Here is a 24,032-nt window from a genome sequence, read left to right on the forward strand (position 1 = left end):
TTGGAAAAAGTGAGTGGTAGACCCCCTCCTGTCAAGACTCCTATCGCATTTAAAAGTCAGTAGTTAAGAGTTTTATGGGCTAACTCCGTAACATAAAACTCTTAACTAAAGTGCTTAAAAGTACACTAACACCCATAAACTACCTATTAACCCCTAAACCGAGGCCCCCCCACATCGCAAACACTTAAATACATTTTAACCCCTAATCTGCCGACCGACATCGTCGCCACTTCAATAAATATATTAACCCCTAAACCGCCGCACTCCCGCCTCGCAAACATTAGTTAAATTTTATTAACCCCTAATCTGCCATCCCTAACATCATCGACACCTACCTACATTTATTAACCCCTAATCTGCCGCCCCCAACGTCGCCGAAACTATATTAAATATAATACCCCCTAAACCTAAGTCTAACCCTAACACCCCCCTAATTTAAATATAATTTAACATAATCTAAATAAAATTACTACAATTAACTAAATTATTCCTATTTAAAACTAAATACTTACCAATAAAATAAACCCTAAGCTAGCTACAATTTAACTAATAGTTACATTGTAGCTATTTTAGGGTTTATTTTTATTTTACAGGCACCTTTATATTTATTTTAACTAGGTAGAATAGTTATTAAATAGTTATTAACTATTTAATAACATACCTGTAAAATAAATTCTAACCAATTACTAGTAAAATAAATATACCACTTATCACAAAAGAACAAGATAAAGAATAAATGTGATAATAAAGAAATAACACAAAATCAACAAAGTTCATAAGTAAGGATATATCCGAGTCCTCTGGGTAGAATATTCAGCTTGCTAGCGTTCCTCAGTGAGATCCCATAGAGAAGGAAACAGAAAATTGCAACATAGTGTAAAACTGTAACGGCTCGTGAGAAAATAGTTGTTTTGTAACAAATGATTACTCACATTCGTTGGAGCTTTCGACTAAGCTCAAGGAGATGTGCACTCCCACTTTATACTGGTGGGAAACAGTACACTAGGCAAATCTTACGAACAAATTTTATTAAAATGAGAATGTATAAAATCGTCACAAAAGCCTCTACAACACCAATATGACAGGTTAAAAGAGCAAAGTTAACATAACAACTGCTCAGAAGAGCTAGTCCTGCAGGGAGGTGAATGGATCAGCAGATAGAAGGCAGCTGAAACCACTACCCCTCAATCACAAGATCAAAGCGCTCCTACCCCAGGTGTCTTGGCCTATGTAAAGACGCAGTAAAAAGTCAGTAAAAACAGTTCCGTTCCGACGTACGTTTCGCTGGTATGCTTTATCAAGGAATGTACGTTTCGCTGGTATGCTTTATCAAGGAATATACCTGTAAAATAAATCCTAACCTAAGTTACAATTACACCTAACACTACACTATCATTAAATAAATTACCTAAATTAACTACAGTTAATTACAATTTAATATACCCAAACTGAGTAAAATATAGGGGCGCTATCATATAGAGTATGTAGTATATATAACTCAAAGGGTGTCACCAGATGGTAGTGTAAAATTTATATATATATATATATATATATATATATATATATATACACAATATAATGGTTCACCACAGAGTAGCAGAGTTATACCAATATAAAAAGTAACCTATAAATAAATGTAGAAGGGTTATATACACACATATGAGTACAAAAAGTCCCAAATACACCAGATAGTCACAAGAGTATCCAAGGTGAGGTTATAACGATATCTGGCAGCTCTCCTCGAAGTATAAGGCCATCCACATCAAGAAATTTCTATAAAGAAGCAGAGAAGGCGCCACATAGCATAATTCTGTGAGATATATCAGGTAACGAAATAGAAAACTCAGATGCACTCACGTTTAGCAAAGCACCAAGATGTGATGCAGGCTGGGCATGCCGGAACCTTAGAGTTGTCTGGTAAAACTCTCCTCTCAGGCAAGATCTCCCCCAATGCCAGATGGTAATCACAGGATATTGGCTGTTCCGATCAGCCAATAGAATGCGAGTTCAATCTGATTGGCTGATTGGATCAGCCAATCAGATTGAACTTAATTCTGATTGGCTGATTCCATCAGTCAATCAGAATATTCCTACCTTAATTCCGATTGGCTGATAGAATCCTATCAGCCAATCGGAATTCGAGGGATGCCATCTTGGATGACGTCATTTAAAGGAACCTTCATTCGGACTTAGGATGTCGCAAGAAGAGGATGGATCCGCGCCGGAGGTCTTCCAGATGGAGCCGTTCGTCAAAATTGCATTGCCTATTGCAATTGCATTGCCTATGTAATTAATGATGGTTGGATTCCGAATAAAATGTCCCTTTAACATAAGAGGCACATTTCATATTATGGGGCATATTTATCAAGCTCCATATGGATACCCCTTGTTTCCGGAAACAGAAGTTATTGTCAGGGTGCCAGGAATCAGACTGAGATGAGAGTGAAAAAATAATCACACCTTTATTAATAAAAAAAAAAAAAAAACACAAGTCAAATAACAAGCCAGGAGTAAAAACCAGAGCTGGTAGTCAGACGAGCCGAGTCAGGAGCCAAAGCGAATAGTCAGACAAGCCGGACTCAGGAACAAGGAAAACAGCAGAGTCAGGAACAAACCAGGGATCAGGAACCAGGAAGGACGTCAGATAGCCAGGTAATACACAGGAACTCTCACAAACAGGTCTGAGACAACGCAAAGGCAAAGCATACTGAACAGAGGTCCTTTAAATAATAAGTGACATCACAATTCTGAAACTGCATCCTGTCTCACACAGATGATGCACACCAGTCTGGCCATAAAAGGAAGTGCAGGAAATGAGCAGCATACCCCACAATGCACCATAGTCAGCAAGAGAGGTGAGTAAAATGGCTGCCAGCAGCACATGGCAAACAAAACAGGGAAAAAACCCTGACAGTACCCTCCCCTCAACAACCCCTCCCCCGCGGGAGGACAAAAGGTTTATTGGGGAAATGGGCATGGAAGGCATGGAGGAGGGCGGGAGCATGAACATCAGAGGAGGGAACCCAAGAACGCTCCTCCAGACCGTAGCCCCTCTAGTGAACCAAATACTGTACACGACCCCTGAACATACGAGAGTCAATAATGCTGTTGACCTCATACTCCTCATGGTTGTCAACAAAGATAGGACGGGGATGAGGCAACACAGTGGTAAACCGATTACAAACCAATGGCATGAAAAACATTGGAGATGTGCATTGCAGGAGGAAGGTCAAGAGCGTAGGCCACAGGATTGACCCGTCAGAGTATTCGAAAAGGACCAACATAACAGGGAGCCAGTTTATTGGAAGGCACACAAAGGTTCAAGTTGCAGGAGGACAGCCAAATTCTCTCACCAACCTGGTAGGAAGGCGCAGGCAGACACCTACGATCAGCCTGGAACTTTTGGCGCTGCATAGAACGATGAAGGCAATCCTGAATCTGCACCCACGTGGAATGGAGTTGCCGGAGATGCTCCTCCAAAGCTGAATACCCTGAGACATGAATGAATTGGGCAACAAGGATGGTTGAAACCCATAATTCGCCATGAACGGGGATAACTTGGAGGAATCATTAATAGCACCATTACAAGCAAACTCTGCCCAAGGTAACAGTTCAGACCAATTATTGTGGTGATCTGAGACGTAGCAATGGAGGAACTGTTCCAGAGCTTGATTAGACCGTTCTGCAGCCCCATTGGATTGAGGGTGATATGCAGAGGAGAAGGAAAGCTGGATCCCCATTTGAGCACAAAAGGAACGCCAAAATCTGGAGACAAACTGGCTACCCTGGTCCGACACTCTTTCTTCTTTGGTAACCCATGTAAACGGAAGACCTTCCGGGCAAAAATTGAAGCAAGTACCTGAGCGGTAGGCAACTTCATCAAGGGAATGCAATGTGACATTTTAGAAAAACAGTCAACCACCATAAGGATAACAGTATTGCCATTGGAAACAGGGAGCTCGACAATGAAGTCCATGGAAAGATGTGTCCAAGGACGCTCACCATTAGCAATAGGTTGAAGAAGACCCAAAGGAAGACGTCAAGGAGTCTTATTCTATGCACAAACTGAGCAGGAGGCAACATATGCAGCAACATCAGAACGAAAACCTGGCCACCAGAATTGTCGAGTGACAGACCAAATCATTTGGTTCTTGCCTGGGTGACCTGCGGCTTTAGGATAGTGGTAAGTGTGCAAAAGTTTAGTTCGAAGATTCTCAGGAACAAAACACTTACCACTAGGTTTCTCAGGAGGTGCATTGGTTTGTGCAGCCAGGATCTCCTCCCCCAAGGGAGAAGTCAAATTAGTACGTATGGTAGCTAAAATATGGTCAGGAGGTATAACAGGAGTAGGTACAGACTCCTCCCTGGACAGAGGCGAAAATTGTCGAGAGAGGGCATCAGCCCTAACATTCTTACTACCAGGCAGGTAGGAGACCACATAATTAAACTGAGACAAAAATAGTGCCCATCTGGCTTGTCGGGCGACAGACGTTTTGCTTCAGATAGATAAGTTAAATTCTTGTGGTCAGTAAGAATGAGCATTGGCATGCTAGTACCCTTGAGTAGATGCCTCCATTCCTTGAGTACCAAAATTATGGCCAGTAATTCCCTGTCGCCAATTTCATAATTGCACTCCACTGGAGACAATTTCCTAGAGAAGAAACCACACGGATGCAAGGAACCATCAGGCGTAGGACGTTGAGACAAGAGGGCACCTACTCCAGTCTCAGACGCATCAACCTCAAGAACGAAAGCCAGGACAGGGTTAGGATGAGCCAGAACTGGAGCGGCAGCAAAGGCAGTCTTAAGACTATCAAAGGCCTTAATGGCAGTAGGTGACCAATGGAGTGGATCATTCTCTTTACGGGTCATGTCTGTGATAGGTTTGACCAAGGAAGAAAAGTTTTTAATAAACTTTCTATAGTAATTAGTGAACCCCAAATTCGTTGAATAGACCGAAGACCAACTGGGCAAGGCCACTGCAGAACTGCAGATAACTTGTCAGGATCCATGGAGATCCCTGCAATGGAGATAACATAACCTAGGAAGGTTACTTGAGACTGATGGAACTCACATTTCTCAAGTTTACAAAACAGGCCGTTCTCACGTAGTCTCTGAAGAACCCATGTAACATCAGAACGATGAGCCTCAAGTGTGGTTGAGTGTATGAGGATGTCATCTAAGTACACCACAACACACTGTTGCAGCATATCTCGTAGGACATCATTAATAAATTCCTGAAAAACAGCAGGAGCATTACATAGGCCAAAGGGCATTACAAGATACTCATAATGCCCGCTCCTGGTGTTAAATGCTGTTTTCCATTCATGGCCCTCCTTGATCCTAACAAAATTGTACGCTCCTCTCAAATCAAGTTTAGTAAAGACCGTAGCTCCCTTGAGGCGGTCAAAGAGTTCCATAATGAGCGGAATAGGGTAAGCATTCTTAATGGTAAGACGATTAAGACCCCTATAATCGATGCATGGTCTTAACTCGCCACCTTTTTCCTTCACAAAGAAGAAGCCAGCCCCTGCAGGAGAGCTGGATTTGCGGAGGATCCCCCGCAACAGAGCATCGGCAACATACTCCTCCATAGCACAATTCTCTGCAACAGACAGAGGGTAAACCCGGCCCCGAGGAGGAATGGCTCCGGGTTGCAGGTCTATGGCACAATCGTAAGACCGGTGAGGAGGCAACGTACCGGCACGCACCTTGTCAAAAACGTCTAGGAACTCTCGGTACTCCTCTGGCAATTGAGATACCGAAGAAGTGCACAACACTTTAACTGGTTTCCGAAGACAAGTGGAAATACATTGGGGGGACCACGATAAAATTTCGGACCTGCGCCAGTCGAGACTGGGATTGTGCTTTTGGAGCCAGGGATAACCCAGAACAACCGGAAAATGTGGAGAGTTTATCACCTGGAACTGGAGGGTTTCAAAATGGAGAGCCCCAAAAGCCATGAACAATGGAGCAGTTTTGTCAGTAACGAGTGTGGCCTGAAGGGGCCTGCCATCAATGGCCTCAATAGCAAGCAAAACGGACCGAGGCAAAACAGGAATGGAGTGCTTTGATACAAAAGCACTGTCAATGAAATAGCCCGCAGCACCGGAGTCAACAAGAGCCTGGGTGACTATGGAGGAGTCCACCCAGGAAAGGACAACCATGACCAAAGGTTTCTCCTTAAGTGGTTTTGGGGACGAGGATAAACCACCCAAGGTCTGCCCCCGACAGGACCTTAGGTGTGAGCGTTTCCCTGCCGTGTAGGACAAGACTTCAAAAGGTGGCCCTGTAACCCACAATAGAGGCAGAGCCCCTCTCTCCTCCTAAAGACCCTCTCCGCCATGGAGAGACACGTGAATCCCAACTGCATTGGCTCAGCAGTACCTGGTGACTCGGGACCAGGAGGCATGGGAGGAGAGGGAGGCATGGGTGGGAACGAACACGTAGGAGACAACGGAACAGGAGGCTTCCGCAAGCGCACCTTGAAAGAGGGCCTCTCTCTGAGTCTGATGTCAATTAGGGTAAAAAAGAAGACCACAATGCCTCGAGATCCTCTGGTAAATATCTGGCAGCAACTTCGTCTTTAATCGCATCAGAGAGCCCATGAAATAAGGCGGCAACAAGGGCTTCATTGTTCCAACCAACCTTTGTGGCAAGCGTACGAAACTCAATAGCATACTGAGCAGCAGATCTTGTACCTTGCTGAATGACATGAGTCACTTAGCAGCAGAGGAGGAGCGAGCCAGAACATCAAATACCCTTCAAAAGGAGGCCACAAATTCAGGGTAATTTGAAATCACAGGTTTATTAGTCTCCCACAAGGGATTAGCCCAGGCAAGAGCTGTGTCAGAGAGTAACGAGGTGAGAAATCCCACCTTAGCTCTGTCATACGCCTGTGGTAACATCTCAAAGTAAATGCCCACCTGGTTCAAAAACCCTCTGCACTGAATAGGATCGCCTCCATATCGCTGAGGTAGAGGTGCAGAACCGGACATGCTCCTGGTAGGACTAGGTGTAGCAGCGGAAACAGGAGCAGCCATAACTTGTGAGACACTTTGGTCCAAATGTGCAGTGCGAGTCAGCAGGGTTTGCAGGGCTAGTGCAAATTGATCCAAGCGGTGATCCTGTTCATCCATCCTGGAAATGATGGCAGGTAAAGGTGGATTCTTAGCACCATCAGGATTCATGGCCTTTGCGTAATGTCAGGGTGCCAGGAATCAGACTGAGATGAGAAGTGCAAAAATAATCACACCTTTTATTAATAACAACAACAAAAAAAGTCCACAAGTCAAATAACAAGCCAGGAGTCAAAACCGGAGCTGGTAGTCAGACGAGCCGACCCTGCCTATTTTTGGCGCTCCTCTCTATTCACTTTATATATCCTATTAACCTAGTGGGTGTTTGGGGGACCCACCACAGACAGGAGCAAGAGGTCATCAAACGCAGCGCTGTAAGATATCAATATTTCCAGTCAGACGAGCCGAGTCAGGAGCCAAAGCGAATAGTCAGACGAGCCGGAATCAGGAACAAGGAAAACAGCAGAGTCAGGAACAAGCCAGGGATCAGGAACCAGGAAGGACGTCAGGCAGCCAGGTAATACACAGGAACTCTAACAAACAGGTCTGAGACAACGCAAAGGCAGAGTGCGCTCCAAAAGTGTAAGAATACAACATCATCACATAATTATCCTTTACACATTAACTTTAAATTAAAAACAATAATATATAAACATAATTACTTCTTCCTCCTTCCCTTCTTCCCATGACAGTAAGGCCCTGGAGTGGTCAAATGTCTCCTCAGACGTGTCCTCATTGTGGATGGTTGGGAAAGAAGGGGAGGAGGAGTACTGTGAGTGATTGGGGGTTGACCAAGCAGAGTAGGAGATGGAGGATGCACTGGAGATGATGGTCCAGGCTCTTGTGGTCTTCCCATTTCTGGATATGGTCTGCTTGCCACTTCCCGGTATTTTTGTGTGCGTCTTAAATATGTTTAAATGCACACATAATCTGGAGGTTAGATCAGCTTTCTCAAGGTAATTCTGAATGCATTTTCGGAATAATGTTTTAAAAAGCGGAATTGCGTTTGTCATATCCCTAATTTATTTTGAGTGTAAATGAGTTATGAGGTGGATAAAAAGAGATTAGTAAATGTCCTTACCAGAAGATGAGAAGTGCAGGTTCCCGGTATCGATCCCTCCTTCAATCCTGACTAGGACTACCTCGGAGATGTTGAGACACAAAATTTCCTCCCAGCAGCTGTAGACAAATGTTTGCTCCAGGGCCGCCACCGGTACCGGTATTCACTTGCCTCTCCCTCAACATTTTTTTCTTGAGCTCGCTTTTGCAGTCCCAGTAGCGGTGCTGTATAGATTTCAAGTCCCTCCTGAACTCCCCCACTGCGTTGACAGCATCCCTGAACTCCTCCCACAACCATTTCTACACTGTAGGGTTGGCTTTTGGTGCCTGCAGCCCCCCAGCCTTCTCCATATAGGCCATGTTAAGGGCCCCTTCTCCTCCCTGGTATATCCCTCCCCCATCAACCTGGGCTTCCCCTGTGATGTGAGCCTCTGTTCTCTGGACTGTATTGCGCCCTCTCTGTGCTCCTGCCTTGTCCCACTAGGCCCAGCCACTTGTTTGTCTTCAATAATGTGGCTTGGCCCACCCACCCTGACCCCTCCCTCTTCCTCTCCCCCTTCCTCTCTAATTCTTCTCCCCCTTCCTCTTCCCCTTCCTCTCCCACTCTCCTCCCGTATCTCCTCCCTAATCTCCTTAATGTCCTGCCTCATCTCATCCCTAATCTGCTGCCTAATCTCCTCCCTAATCTCATCACTAATCTCTTCCCTAATCTCCTTAATCTCTTGCCTCATCTCATCCCTAATCTTGTCCCTAATCTCCTCCCTACTCCTCCTTCCCACCATACTTTTTCAGAAGGTGAAAGTGCACAAATGAAAGGGGGTCAAAATAATGAAATAAAAGTAAAAAGTGATCAAAGTGTGAATGGATTTTAGAAAATAGGGTAAGGGGTAGTAAAAAAAAGACAAACATATAAAAAAAGGACTAAATAAGGGTGTCTAACCAATAAGTTGGTCTAAAAAGAGCAAAATATAACTATGGGATGGTTATAGGTTTAAAGGGAATGGGGTATGGAGTGCATGTGTGTGTATGTAGTGTTACTGCGATGTGTATGTATGTATTGAATGTATTTGCGTGTAAATGAAAGTAAATATGTTTAACTATGTGTAAGGAATAAAAAACAAAGCAGCACTCGCACACTCACCCAGACAGATTCGTACACAAACTCTCTCACTATCCCTCTCTCACTATCTCTCTCTCTCTCTCACTATATCTCTCTGACTATCTCTAACCTCCAACGGCTAGACCTGTACCTGTCTCGAAAAAGCAATACAGTCAAGGTAGCCATGTTCAGAGCGTGCTTATATACCCTAGGTAAATGCTTAATAATGTACCGGTTTGCAAAGTAAACGAGGTCCAGGTGTGATGTTGTGAAGATTTGTATGTATGCAATGTGTAGTAGTTATTTGAATTTGCGCATGATCAGATTGAGTTTCTAAATCCACATATGTTTTTAAGGAATGTGTATAATGCAATGATGTCATAGTGATCGTTTGCAGAACATTATCATAATTTAGTATCGCAAAATCCCTATAATAATTTTTGATCCTATAGTATTTGTAAACTGTTCTAAATAATTATTTTTGTGAAATCTTTCCTAATTGCCAATGTGAATGTTTTGTTTGTGTATAAGTGTGTTGTTTTGTTCTTTTCTTCCGTGATGCAGATCCAAAGGTATTTTTTGAATCCTCGTTTCGTGTAAATGTTATGTAGTATTTGTTGGGAATAATTGTTATTGTTGAATGCGAATTTGCTATGTTGTTACAGCGATTGTTGTTTGTACATTTGACATGATTATTATTTGTGTCCATTAAGTTGTGTGTGTAGTGTGACAGAGCAACGTGTAGTTCTCGCGATATCGAGTGTTAGATGAAAAATCAGTTTATTTTTCAGTTTGCATTGATCTCTATGGGGGAATCCATTTCGTGACTGTGAATACACAAGTGAAATAAACACGGTATTCGTCGGTATTCATGTTAACGCGATGCATAACAAAAAAATTTTCAGACTTGTAATACCTACGTTACGAAGAGTGCGCAATAAACATTACGCATGCGCTATTTGCTCACAGCTATAACGCAAAAAAATTGTATTCTAGGTGAATGTGTTTTTAATATAGTATAGGGAAAATATAGATTATTTGTATCTACCAATATAATGTATAAACTGCATCTAAAAAACTAGATTAAAGTGGCAAATTAGATGTAGATGTACTTCTTCCTAGGCAAACGCTTGTATATCAATATCTATGTTTAACCCCCTGGGATTAAGGGACTTTAACTGATAAATGCAATTTTTTGTGTAATTGTAGTAATCTATTTTGATGATTCATAGGTCTAATTCAGTCAATAATTTAAATGGATAGACTTTTTACCGAACTATTGTGATAAATGCGGAAGTTCTGATACACTATGGCCCAGATTACGAGTTTTGTGTTAGAAGCTATGCGGTGCTAACGAGCAGTTTTCCCTCACCGCTCACTTACCTGCAGTGCTGGTGTTTTCAAAAAACCTGTGTTAAAAGGCAAGAAGTGAGCGCTGAGCAAAATTTTGCTCATTACCGCACTCCAATTCCAGCGCTGCTTAAGTCAGCGGTGAGCTGGTGTAACGTGCTCATGCACGATTTCCCCATAGGAATCAACGGGGAGAGCCAGCTGAAAAAAAGTCTAACACCCCCCAAATAAAATACTATCTAAAAAAACCTAAGCTCCCCATTGCCCTGAAAAGGGCATTTGGATGGGCATTGCCCTTAAAAGGGCAGTTAGCTCTATTGCAGCCCAAAGTCCCTAACCTAAAAATAAAACCCACCCAATACACCGTTAAAAAAACCTAACACTAACCCCTTGAAGATCGACTTACCGGGAGAAGTCTTCATCCAAGCCGGGCCGAAGTCCTCAACAAAGCCGGAAGTCTTCTTCCAAGCCGGGTGAAGTGGTCCTCCAGACGGCAGGAGTCTTCATTCAGACGGCATCTTCTATCTTCATTCATCCGGCGCGGAACGGGTCCATCTTCAAGACATCCGACGTGGAGCATCCTTTTCATCCGACGACTAAAGCTGAATGAAGGTACCTTTAAGTGAAGTCATCCAAGATGGCGATCCTTAGATTCTGATTGGCTGATAGAATTCTATCAGCCAATCGGAATTAAGGTAGAAAAAATCCTATTGGCTGATGCAATCAGCCAATAGGATTGAAGTTCAATACTATTGACTGATCCAATCAGCCAATAGGATTGAGCTTGCATTCTATTGGCTGTTCCAATCAGCCAATAGAATGCGAGCTCAATCCTATTGGCTGATCTAAGGGACGCCATCTTGGATGACATCATTTAAAGGGACAGTCAACAACAGAATTTTTGTTGTTTAAAAAGATAGATAATCCCTTTATTACACATTCCCCAGTTTTGCATAACAAACACTGTTATATTAATACACTTTTTACTTCTGTGACTAACTTGTATCTAAGCATCTTCTGACCACCCCTAATCACATGACTTTTAGTTATTATCTATTGACTTGCATTTTAGCCAATTAGTGCAGTGTCTGCCACTAGCCACGGGCGTTATCACAATGTTATCTATATGGCTTACATGAGCTAGCTCTCCCCTGCTGTGAAAAGCAAATAAAAAAGAGGAGGACTTTAAGGGCTTAGAAATTATCATTTGTGCCTTCCTAGGTTTGCTTTCAACTAGAATACCAAGAGAACAAAGCAAAATTGATACAAGTAAATTGGAAAGTTGTTTAAAATTACATGCCCTATTTGAAAAATTATAGTTTTTTTTGGACTTGAATGTCCATTTAAAGGTACCTTCATTCAGCTTTAGTCATCGGACGAAGAGGATGCTCCGCGTCTGATGTCTTGAAGATGGACCCGCTCTGCGCCGGATGGATGAAGATAGAAGATGCCGTCTGAATGAAGACTCCTGCCCGTCTGGAGGACCACTTCGCCAGGCTTGGATGAAGACACCTCCCGGCTTCGTTGAGGACTTCGGCCTGGTTTGGATGAAGACCACCCGGTAAGTCGATCTTCAGGGGGTTAGTGTTAGGTTTTTTTTAAGGGTGTATTGGGTGGGTTTTATTTTTAGGTTAGGGACTTTGGGCCGCAATAGAGCTAACTGCCCTTTTAAGGGCAATGCTCATCCAAATGCCCTTTTCAGGGCAATGGGGAGCTTAGGTTTTTGTAGATAGTATTTTATTTGGGGGGTTGGTTGTGTGGGTGGTGGGTTTTACTGTTGGGGTGGTTGTTTGTAATTTTTTTACAGGTAAAAGAGCTGATTACTTTGGGGCAATGCCCCGCAAAAGGCCCTTTTATGGGCTATTGATAGTTTAGTTTAGGCTAGGGTTTTTTTTTATTTTGGGGGGGCTTTTTTATTTTAATAGGGCTATTACATTAGGTGTAATTAGTTTAAATATCTGTAATTTGTTTATTATTTTCTGTAATTTAGTGGGGGGGTTTTGTACTTTAGCTAATTTAATTTAATTTAGGTAATTGTATTTAATTTAGTTAATTTATTTAATTATAGTGTAGTGTTAGGTGTTAGTGTAACTTAAGTTAGGTTTTATTTTACAGGTACTTTTGTATTTATTTTAGCTAGGTAGTTATTAAATAGTTAATAACTATTTACTAACTATTCTACCTAGTTAAAATAAATACAAACTTGCCTGTAAAATAAAAATAAACCCTAAAATAGCTACAATGTAACTATTAGATTGTAGCTAGCTTAGGGTTTATTTTACAGGTAAGTATTTAGTTTTAAATAGGAATAATTTAGTTAATAATAGTAATATTTATTTAGATTTATTGTAATTATATTTAAGTTAGGGGTGTTAGGGTTAGACTTAGGTTTAGGGGTTAATAACTTTAATATAGTGGCGGCGACGTAGGGGGCGGCAGATTAGGTGTTAATAAATAGTATGTAGGTGTCGGCGATGTTGGGGGCAGCAGATTAGGGTTTAATACATATAATGTAGGTGGCGGCGGTGTCCTGCGCGGCAGATTAGGGGTTAATAATTATAATGTAGGTGTCGGCGATGTCAGGGGTGGCAGATTAGAGGTTAATAAATATAATGTAGGTGTCTGCGATATTGGGGGCAGCAGATTAGGGGTTCATAAATATAATATAGATGGCAGCGGTGTCCGGAGCGGCAGATTAGGGGTTAAAATTTTTATCATAGTGTTTGCGATGCAGGAGGGCCTCAGTTTAGGGGTTAATAGGTAGTTTATGGGTGTTAGTGTACTTTTTAGTATATTAGTTATGAGTTTTATGTTACGGCGTTGTACCATAAAACTCATAATTACTGACTTTTAAATGCGTTAGGACTCTTGACAAGGTTGGGTATACCGCTCACTTTTTGGCCTCCCAGGACAGACTGGTAATACCGGCGCTATGGAAGTCCCATAGAAAAAAGACTTTACGAAGTTTATGTAAGTCGTTTTGCGTTAAGGCCAATGAAGTGTGCGGTGACCCTAAACCTTCAAGACTCGTAATAACAGTGGGCGTAAAAAAGAAGGGTTAGGACCTCTTAACGCTGCTTTTTTACCCTAACGTACAACTCGTAATCTAGCCGTAAGATTTTTAAAACTGTGTTCTATATTATACACATGTTCATATAAGCGTGTTTTATATTTCTCTTTGTGCGAGCTATATAAATTAAATTACAACCACAGGTTAAGAGGTTTAAAACAGGATGAAATTGTCCATTTTTCTTTTTTTTTTTTTTATACTTTAAATTTGTATTGAGGCTATACAAAGAGAAAGGTATACATGCTAATGAAATATACATCAACATTAAAACTGTGAATTGTGTACATAGCATGTCTTATATGGTAGGATAGACAAAGGAAAAGTCCTAATTTTTCGTCCCTGCAAATGTCCTATTGGGCCACTCATGGGTCCCTAATAAATAACTGTTCAACCATGTCGGGATTATTTTTTAAATAATATGTAAGCAGTGTAGATAACATTATATAAGCATAATTTTATAAGAATTGTAATATGATATAGATAGAACAAAAATAATAAACAAGGGCGGTAACTGGACCCTCTACTGCTGTAATGCTGGTGGTGTACTAAAGTAAGACCTTTCTTTCTATGGAGGGATAGTACCTTGAAAGTGAGTAGGATTATGAGAATGGGGTAAGGACTGTGACATTTAATGCTATTGTAATGGAAACTGGGAGTTTCCAGGCTTCACAAGTCATTCAGCAAAATTGGGCAGTCAGTTAGCTTCTCCATACGGTGACTGAGTAGATTACTAAAAGGATAGATTTATAATATGCTGGGTGATGGATGTTGGTGTTAAGTAAGTTAGTCTTATGTTAAAGAGGTGACACTTTAAAGGTGTTAGAAAGGATAGATTAAGGGCTAGATTTATTAAAGCTGAGGCGTACAGGGGCGCGTATACGCGCCCCTGTATGCCTCAGCTCGCCTGTGGTGGGGCGAAAATACCCGCAGGTATTCGGCATTGCACACGAGCGCAATTTTGCGCTCGCGTGCAATCCCGCTCCCTGCCCGCGCACAGCCAATCACGCGCGGGCAGGAGCTGTCAATCTCCTCGGTCTGACTAGACCGAGGAGATTGAATTTCGCCAGATTAGAGGTGGCGAAGAGGCTAAGGTCTGGTGACCGCTGCTTGATAAATGACGGCGAGCAAGTTCTTGAGAGAACTTGCTGCCGTAGGGGCTTAATAAATCTAGCCCTTAATCTATCCTTTCTAACACCTTTAAAGTGTCACCTCTTTAAAATAAGACTAACTTACTTAACACCAACATCCATCACAATGCCACAAAATGTCTACGCGCTAAATAGGTTATTGACACCAACAATGCCACAAAATGTCTATGGGCTAAATAGGTTATTGACTATCATATAAACTATAATAAATGTTCGTGAGTTACTTTTAGCCAGTCTCTAGGATGTGGTCACCCCTGTGGAAGCAAAGAATGCTCTCTATTTTCTCTGTAAAACAGAGTTGTTGGATGGTTGTCTTCTGGGCTGATGTTCCCCAAGATCTCTTGGTATGCAGTGGCTAGTCTGCTGGTTTAGGAAGTCCCAGCTGCTTGTCTTTCAGGAGCCTGCCTGCTGTTGTATCCCGAATTGGTGTAAGGATTTCCTCCATTATCTTCTGCGGTATTGTTAGATCAGCTGGTACAGCTGAATTCATTAAAGCAATCCGCTCCACAGATGATGTATGGGAAATAAGGTTAGTGCGATCGCCGACCTCCTTTAATCCTATTTTGCGTGTAACAGCTTGCCCGGTGGAGATAACTGTGTTGTAGATGGTAGATACGGTTTATACACTGGTTGCTGCAGTGATTGTTTCCTCTGTTGTAGCGGTGTATCCCTGCTTGTCCTCCTTGCCGAGTCTGGCTAGTTGGTGCAGTGGCATCATTGGGGGTTGTCGCAGTTTGAAGCCTGGTAGATCTGTTTCTAAAAGCTGCATCAAATGCATAAGGTTATCAAATTTCTCAAATAACTTGTGCCATTTTGCTAGTTGTTTTTTCTCCTCCATTGTCACAGCTTCTGGATGCACGTAGGTAAGCCTACACACGATCAACAGCACCGATGAGCAGAGATCATCCAGTTAAGGCCAAATACCTCAGAGGTTACCAAGGGGGAATCGCCCCCTGTAGTGAGCCGCCGCACCAGGCCCTTGATGTCCGATTCTGAGTTCTGGTATCAAATATACAGCCCCAAAATTATTAGTAAGCTCTATGAAGAGCAAAGTGTATTTATATAAGTCAATTTCAGTAAGTAAGCTGTAGGATGGTGCTTTTTATCAGCGGATTGAAAGCTTATCAGCCGAAGCTCTAGAAGAGTGCAACTGCTCATTAACACTGTACAGACAAGCCCACCGTCCATTTTTCTTTTTAACTAGGAAGATGTTGCTGATGTAACTGTCTGTTTATGAGAACCATTTATATAGCTTGTTTTGAAATTAGAGAGGTAATTTTGGAATCTATGGCTAATAGATCTGTAAAAAACATAAAATAAAAATATTTCTGTGAGATAAGATGCTAATCCTCCAAAATAACAATTAAATTACACAAAAAGAGAAAGTATGGGGGCTTACAGCACTATTCCCTATTGATAAAACATAGCCTTTATTTATAAAGTCAGATTTATTGAGGAAAAGAATTTATGTTTAAATTCATCAGAAAATTCTTCCTCCTCTGAAGAGGAAACTCTAATTTCGGATTGAAGGGTCTGTATAAAATCGGAAGCAGGGTCTATTGAGACGAGGTCTTGCCAGATCTGTTTAGATGAAATAACCTCTGACATGCAGCTCTCTACACGGCAAACTGTACGGTGTTGCTTAACGTGCTTAACGTATGTAAGTTAATGAGGATTGTCAGACAAGAGCAGTCTGTGAGCATCTTTATGTGTATGAGTGGGAGAGGAAATTTAGTTTTAGATAACAATTTTTAGGTATATGAGGTTTGTCAGATTGAAATATATAATTTATCTATCTATCTATCTATCTATCTATCTATCTATATATATATATATATATATTCATACAAAACACATAAGGGGACTGCACTCTCAGACCGGCCCGGGTACACATCCCATGACCCTGCAACATGCTCAGCCCTGGGTGCTCACTGGCACTCACAGGAGCTGTGCTGTCCCCAGAGTCACAGGCAGTTTACCCCAGACAGGTCTGGGTGCAAGAACCATAGAGAAAATTACAAAACAAATTAATACAACCCACACAGAGAAAGTCCAGCACTCACTTACAAGCTCTCAGCTAAGATTAAAAGCAAAAATGGAAGGGTTAGTTACCGCATTTGGCCAAATGGGAACAAGCCCAGGGTACCATGTCAAAGTCCCTTCCAAAAACCTGGGACCAGTCAGTAGGGATTTGCACTCTCACAAACACAGTATAAACAACCACCAAGATGTTAGACATAGAAATAATAAGAAAAGTAATACAGACCGCACTCGCTTGATTTAATTTAAAGTTCATCAATACCAGCGGCATGCCCCGATGAACGCGGAACACCCGCAATAAACACTTTATTGCTTGCGTACAAATGTTTTTGCTTCACTTGTAATCTGGACCTTGTATGTCTTGTTACTGTGTTGCACAGACTATTTAAACACAATTTATTTTATATATATTTTTTAATTTTGCATTATTTATTTTCCCCCAAAAAATCTCACCACACCACATATAGTTCTCATTTTAAGCTTGTTTTTTGTATCACTTGTGATTAGTCTGAGGAGCGGTAGATTGTCCCGAATTGTCACCTGGAATAAAGGATTGATAAACTTATATGAAATCCAGCAAGTGCAGTCCTGTATTAAATGTGTTTAAATAGTGCTGTGCAGTGCAACACAGATTTGCAAAAATTTTATACATGTGTGATAAAAATCAGTGACAAAGACATGTAGGCCAGATTACTAGTTGGACACCTTCCTCTAGCGGCCGGATTTATCGATATGGGGGCGACATGAATCCGCTATAGCGGATCTTGTCCGCCCCCACATTGATAAATCGAGCCCCTTTGTATTTACTGTAAAAATTTGTCATTCCAATGTTCTGCACATAGCAGAATGTTTTATGTATTTATAAATATATTACTATATATATCTGTATATATCCATACCTATATATAATCATGTATATATATATTTATAGGTATTGATATACAAAAACACCATCAGTTGTATGTAGAAATATTTATGAATAAATAGAACATATTTTGTTATGTGAAGAGCATTTGAATATGGAGTATTCAAATTTTTTTATCGGGTTAGCACGCATGAGAATATGCGATCAGGGTGTGCGCAAGAATGGGGGTGTTAGGTTGTTGTTTTTTCCACTTTTTTTTTTCTTCATTGGCTTCTATTGGGGAATAAATTAAAGTGCACGCAAAATTGTAAATTTGTCTTTTTGCGCTGATTGGATTAGAGCGGGAGCAAAACCAATTTACTTTAAACTCATAATACGAGTGCAACCCGACACACGCAAAAATCTTATTTCTAGCGCAATTACTAGAGCTCCACGCATAGTGTTCACAGTGAATGAGGAAATGATGAAAAAAAGGCAATATATATAAAAGAGGGAAACAGTGACACTCAGTGGCCAAATAAAAAAATGGAGGAAAAGAAAACGAAACAAAAGAAAAATAAATTTAGGGCTAAATTACAAGTGGATTACAGGCTAAATTATCGCTGGCTGGTTATTGCTACCATGAGCTTGCGGGTAGCAATTAGCGCCCTGATCTCTGGTTAAACTTTCTAAAGTGCCCCAAATGCCCTCAAAATAGAGGGCATTATAGTTTTTTATTTAAAAAAAAAAAAAGGAGCATTTTTTTAAAATTGAAAACAAACGGCACTAGGCAGTTTGGGGGCTTTAAAGTTGGTGGGAGTGGGGTGTAAGAATAAAAACGGCACTAAAAAGTGTCTTAACATTGCAGCATATGGGAACTGTGTGTTCCCAGTAAATATAAATGTATATGACTATATATACATATATATTTATGCGCTAATATGTGTATATACAGATATAAATGCATAATATATACATGTATATAGTCATATATATATTTTTACTACCTGCCGCCCATCACTGGCGTTACTTATCTCTTCACTACGCAAGATTCTGATACCATCTGTGGAAGCGCACTCTTGTGAGCACAATGCCAAAGCAAGCTCGCATTCGTGTTGCTGTTAACTTGTAATACCAGCGCACATTAGCCTGCACTGGTATTACAAAGGGGAGCACCAGATATCGCTTTAGCTAAAGCAATATTTTGCGCTTCCACTTGTAATCTAAGCCCTTACTGTGCTAGTAAGTATCGAATTTGAGGAGTATGGGAGGTTGAGACGTACTCCTGTATACATTACCTCACTGAATCTATAAAGCCGGTTCTTAGCAACCTTTTGAGGGAGCTTCATACATACAGTGGAGCCTATTTCACTAAATGACAGCTGTGTGAGAGGACCGGCTGGTCAGTGATCCTAGATTCTTAGAACGTGTCTCTGGAGATTATTTTTTTACTAAGAGATGTGAGAATCGTTCCTATGCTTTTACTATTTCCTACTCATAGTTGAAATACCCTTTCATTTAAAATTATTTATTTAAATGCACATCAACTTTCTCCAAGGTCTACATGGATGCTGCATGGAGCCGGTAACACAGCGAATTTAAAAAAAAAAAAAAAAACAACAGGTAGGAAAATATATATATAAACAATGCAATTTGCCTTTTTCACAATAAAATCAGCATTATGGATAAAAAAAAAGTGTTTAAAAGGGACACTGAACCCCAAATTTTTTCTTTCGTGATTTACGATAGAGCATGCAATTTTAAGCAACTTTCTAATTTACTCCTATTATGAATTTGAACAGCACTTTTTATTGGTGGAGTGAATTTATCCACCAATCAACAAGAACAACCCAGGTTGTTCACCAAATATGGGCCAGCATCTAAACTTACATTCTTGCATTTCAAATAAAGATACCAAGAGAATGAAGAAAATGTGATAATAAGAGTAAATTAGAAAGTTGCTTAAAAATGTCATGCTCTATCTGAATCACGAAATAATTTTTTTTTGGATTCAGTGTCCCTTTAACTTTCTACAGCAGCAAAAAGGTTATTGGTGCTCTCTGAGCTGTATATGGTCACTATGACCATTCCCATTGGCTGAACTTGGGGTGTTCCATGCTTCTGTTCATTGGTCTGTTTGTTTTTTCTGTTTACCTCACTGTTATGTGCATATTAATATCCTAAGATGTTATGTAAAAAAGCTGTTAGAACAGTAAAGTTAAAGAAAAATATGAGTCTGTTCTTGCAATAAAATTAGACTTTTAAATAGAAACTTTTTTGCAATATACTTCCATTAACAAAAAATGATTCTAGTAAAAGTTACTACTGTTCAAAAGCATATGCATATGATTATGTGTATTTAAAGATCGGCATTTACTAAGCAGTGGTCCGATTCCCAATGTCCTCTTGAGATAGTCCGGTTGTAACCCGGATAAAATGTGTAGAGATGTGTAGTGACGTGTTGTCCTCATCCTGCTCTGCTATTGTAGTCCATGTGGGCTGAGTTGTTGAACAGACTGAAACACTGAGCAGCATCAAGAATTGACAAATTTTGCCGGTTCTAGACATTGATTAATTGGTGGTGTAAATAGGCAATACATATGACAGCAATTTGCAGTGGAGGATTTGTGTACACTTGTCAACTTGATATTAATCAGTAAGTGAGCATTTATGTTGTACTCATTTATTTTAATAAAATGTACTGAATCGGAGTGCGTTTTTTATGTTTTTTATGTCGGAAATGTATTGCATTAGTAAAGACTAAATTTGCATCTTACAAGCCACTGCTGACTCTTGCCCTGATGATCTAAACTGCCACGAGGCAGCTATACATTCAAAAGGGATCTGTCACCATGTTGAGAAAGCTGGTTAATTATTCTAAGCATCCTCTCTTTTGCTCTCTCTTTCCCCCCTCTCTTTTGCTCTCTCTCTCCCCCTCTCTTTTACTCTCTCTCTCTCCCTCTCTTTTGCTCTCTCTCTCCCCCCTCTCTTTCTCCCTCTCTTCCTCTCTTTTGCTCTCTCTCTCTCCCCCTCTCTTGCTCTCTCTCTCTCTCCCCCCTCTCTTTTGCTCTCTCTCTTTTTTTTGCTCTTTCCTCTCTTTTGCTCTCTCTTCCCCTCTCTTTTGCTCTCTCTTCCCCTCTCTTTTGCTCTTTCTCCCCCAGATTTTGCAGGGCATTGACCCAAAGTAATCAGCTCTTTTACCTGTAAAAAAAATACAATACCCCCCAACATTAAAACCCACCACCCACACACTCAACCCTACTCTAAAACCCACCCAATCCCCCCTTAAAAAAAACTAACACTAACCCCTTGAAGATCACCCTACCTTGAGACGTCTTCACCCAACCGGGCAGAAGTGGTCCTCCAGACGGCCAGAAGTCTTCATCCTATCCGGGCAGAAGAGGTCCTCCAGACAGCCAGAAGTCTTCATCCAGACGGCATCTTCTATCTTCATCCATCCGGAACGGAGCGGGTCCATCGTCTAGACATCCGACGCGGAGCATCCTCTTCCTTCCGAAGACTAACACTAAATGACGGTACCTTTAAGTGACGTCATCCAAGATGGCGTCCTTACAATTCCATTTGGCTGATAGAATTCTATCAGCCAATCGGAATTAAGGTAGAAAAAATCATATTGGCTGATCCAATCAGCCAATAGGATTGAGCTTGCATTCTATTGGCTGTTCCAATCAGCCAATAGAATGTGAGCTCAATCCTATTGGCTGATTGGATCAGCCAATAGGATTGAACTTCAATCCTATTGGCTGATTGCATCAGCCAATAGGATTTTTTCTACCTTAATTCCGATTGGCTGATAGAATTTTTAAGCATGCGTTCTACATTCTCTACAGTTAGATTTGGTTGATCATGTGAGAACTTATTCAAGATAGTTGGTTCTAATGTACATCATCATGATTGTTCAAACCACACTACATACCATACTACCCACATGTGATCATATATGTGTAACATTCCCTTGGAAATATCTCCTTCCACCCCTGCCACTTCATGCCACCAAGGTTACAGGTCAGCACAAGCGTTGACTCTCAGGGACGGCATCACATGACGTGGGCGCGCGCCCCCAACCCAAGCTCACAATGCAAATGTGGCACTGCGTGCATCAAGGAGAGCAAACCACTGTCTGAATGGAGTCAGGGTACTCCTCCCTCAACCTCGGACCTTCCCTGCTGCAAAACAGGCAGTAACGGCTAAACCAGAGCCTGTGTATTTTAATTTAAAAAAAAAACTATTACTGGCTGCATCTGCAAAAAATCTTTTTTTCTTAATTAAAATACACTGACAGTAACCTTCTTATACAGGCAGGCACGGAACGCCTCACTGCAGTACACCTGTAGGCACATGTCTACTTTGCCTAATGGGAAATCCGGCCCTTGAGACACCTCTGTCATTGCCAGGAAACATCTCATTCCTCCCTGATGAGTGATGTAAGCAACTGAAGTCATGTTGTCCGATTGAAATCTGATAAACTGGTCAGAATGAAGATGAGGCCAGGCTAAGAGAGCATTGAAAATCGCTCTCGACTCCAGAATATTTATTGGAAGTGTCAGATTCCTCTGTATCAATACCTCTTATCCTACTCCTTTAACAGATCAGATTACTTAAGGTTAACACACCCCTATATAGGTGATTAGTAATTTGTTTGTAGATCTCCTGCAAAACTACGTGCCTGTGAAAACAGCCATTACCGGATTGCTTAATCCTCAAGATATCATTGCAACAGTAATACCATTTGTTTCCTTAAAGATTGTTGCTTATTACTGCTCTTATCAAGAGTTTCACCTGATCTCCGCTTCCAGCTACTCAAGCTGTCACGGACTGGCTTCTCTGAGAAGCTTGACCTGGTTAAACTCCGGATTTCATTCATTCACCTACACCTACTAAGTACTTTCTCACCGAGTCCTAGCTTCCTTCACCTATCTGACTACTGTCAGAATCTAACCTCTATCGAGGGTTTTGTAGCCTGTAAAACGAGTAAATCATAACTCATTCATTCTATTTTTTAAATTGTGGAATATGATATATTATATTATTATATATTTCTGAGGTGAGGGATAACAAATGTTCTGACAAATGTTTACTAAAATAACATAGGCCTAGATTTGGAGTTTGGGGGTAGCCGTGAAAACTAGCGTTAGAGGCTCTTAACGCTGGTTTTAGGCTACCGCCGGTATTTGGAGTCAGTCAGGAAAGGGTCTAACGCTCACTTTTCAGCCGCGACTTTTCCATACCGCAGATCCCCTTACGTCAATTGCGTATCCTATCTTTTCAATGGGATCTTTCTAACTCCGGTATTTAGAGTCGTGTTTGAAGTGAGCGTTAGAATTCTAACGACAAAACTCCAGCCGCAGAAAAAAGTCAGTAGTTAGGAGCTTTCTGGGCTAACGCCGGTTCATAAAGCTCTTAACTACTGTGCTCTTAAGTACACTAACACCCATAAACTACCTATGTACCCCTAAACCGAGGCCCCCCCACATCGCCGACACTCGATTACATTTTTTTAACCCCTAATCTGCCGACCGCCACCTACGTTATCCTTATGTACTCCTAATCTGCTGCCCCTAACACCGCCAACCCCTATATTATATTTATTAACCCCTAATCTGCCCCAACAACGTCGCCGCCAGCTACCTACACTTATTAACCCCTAATCTGCCGTCCGCACGCCTCCGCCAGCTACATTATAGCTATGTACCACTAATCTGCTGCCCCTAACACCGCCGACCCCTATATTATATTTATTAACCCCTAACCTGCCCCCCTCAACGTCGCCTCCACCTGCCTACACTTATTAACCCCTAATCTGCCGAGCGGATCTCACCGCTACTATAATAAAGTTATTAACCCCTAATCCGCCTCACTCCCGCCTCAATAACCCTATAATAAATAGTATTAACCCCTAATCTGCCGATCGGAGCTCACTGCTACTCTAATAAAATTTTTAACCCCTAAAGCTAATTTTAACCCTAACCCTAACACCCCCCTAAGTTAAATATAATTTTATTCTAACTAAATAAATTAACTCTTATTAAATAAATTATTCCTATTTAAAGCTAAATACTTACCTGTAAAATAAACCCTAATATAGCTACAACATAAATTATAATTATATTATAGCTATTTTAGGATTAATATTTATTTTACAGGCAACTTTGTATTTATTTTAACCAGGTACAATAGCTATTAAATAGTTAAGAACTATTTAATAGCTAAAATAGTTAAAATAATTACAAAATTACCTGTAAAATAAATCCTAACCTAAGTTACAATTAAACCTAACACTACACTATCAATAAATTAATTAAATAAACTACCTACAATTATC

This window comes from Bombina bombina, chromosome 3 (genome assembly GCF_027579735.1).
Source record: "Bombina bombina isolate aBomBom1 chromosome 3, aBomBom1.pri, whole genome shotgun sequence".
NCBI lineage: Eukaryota > Metazoa > Chordata > Amphibia > Anura > Bombinatoridae > Bombina > Bombina bombina.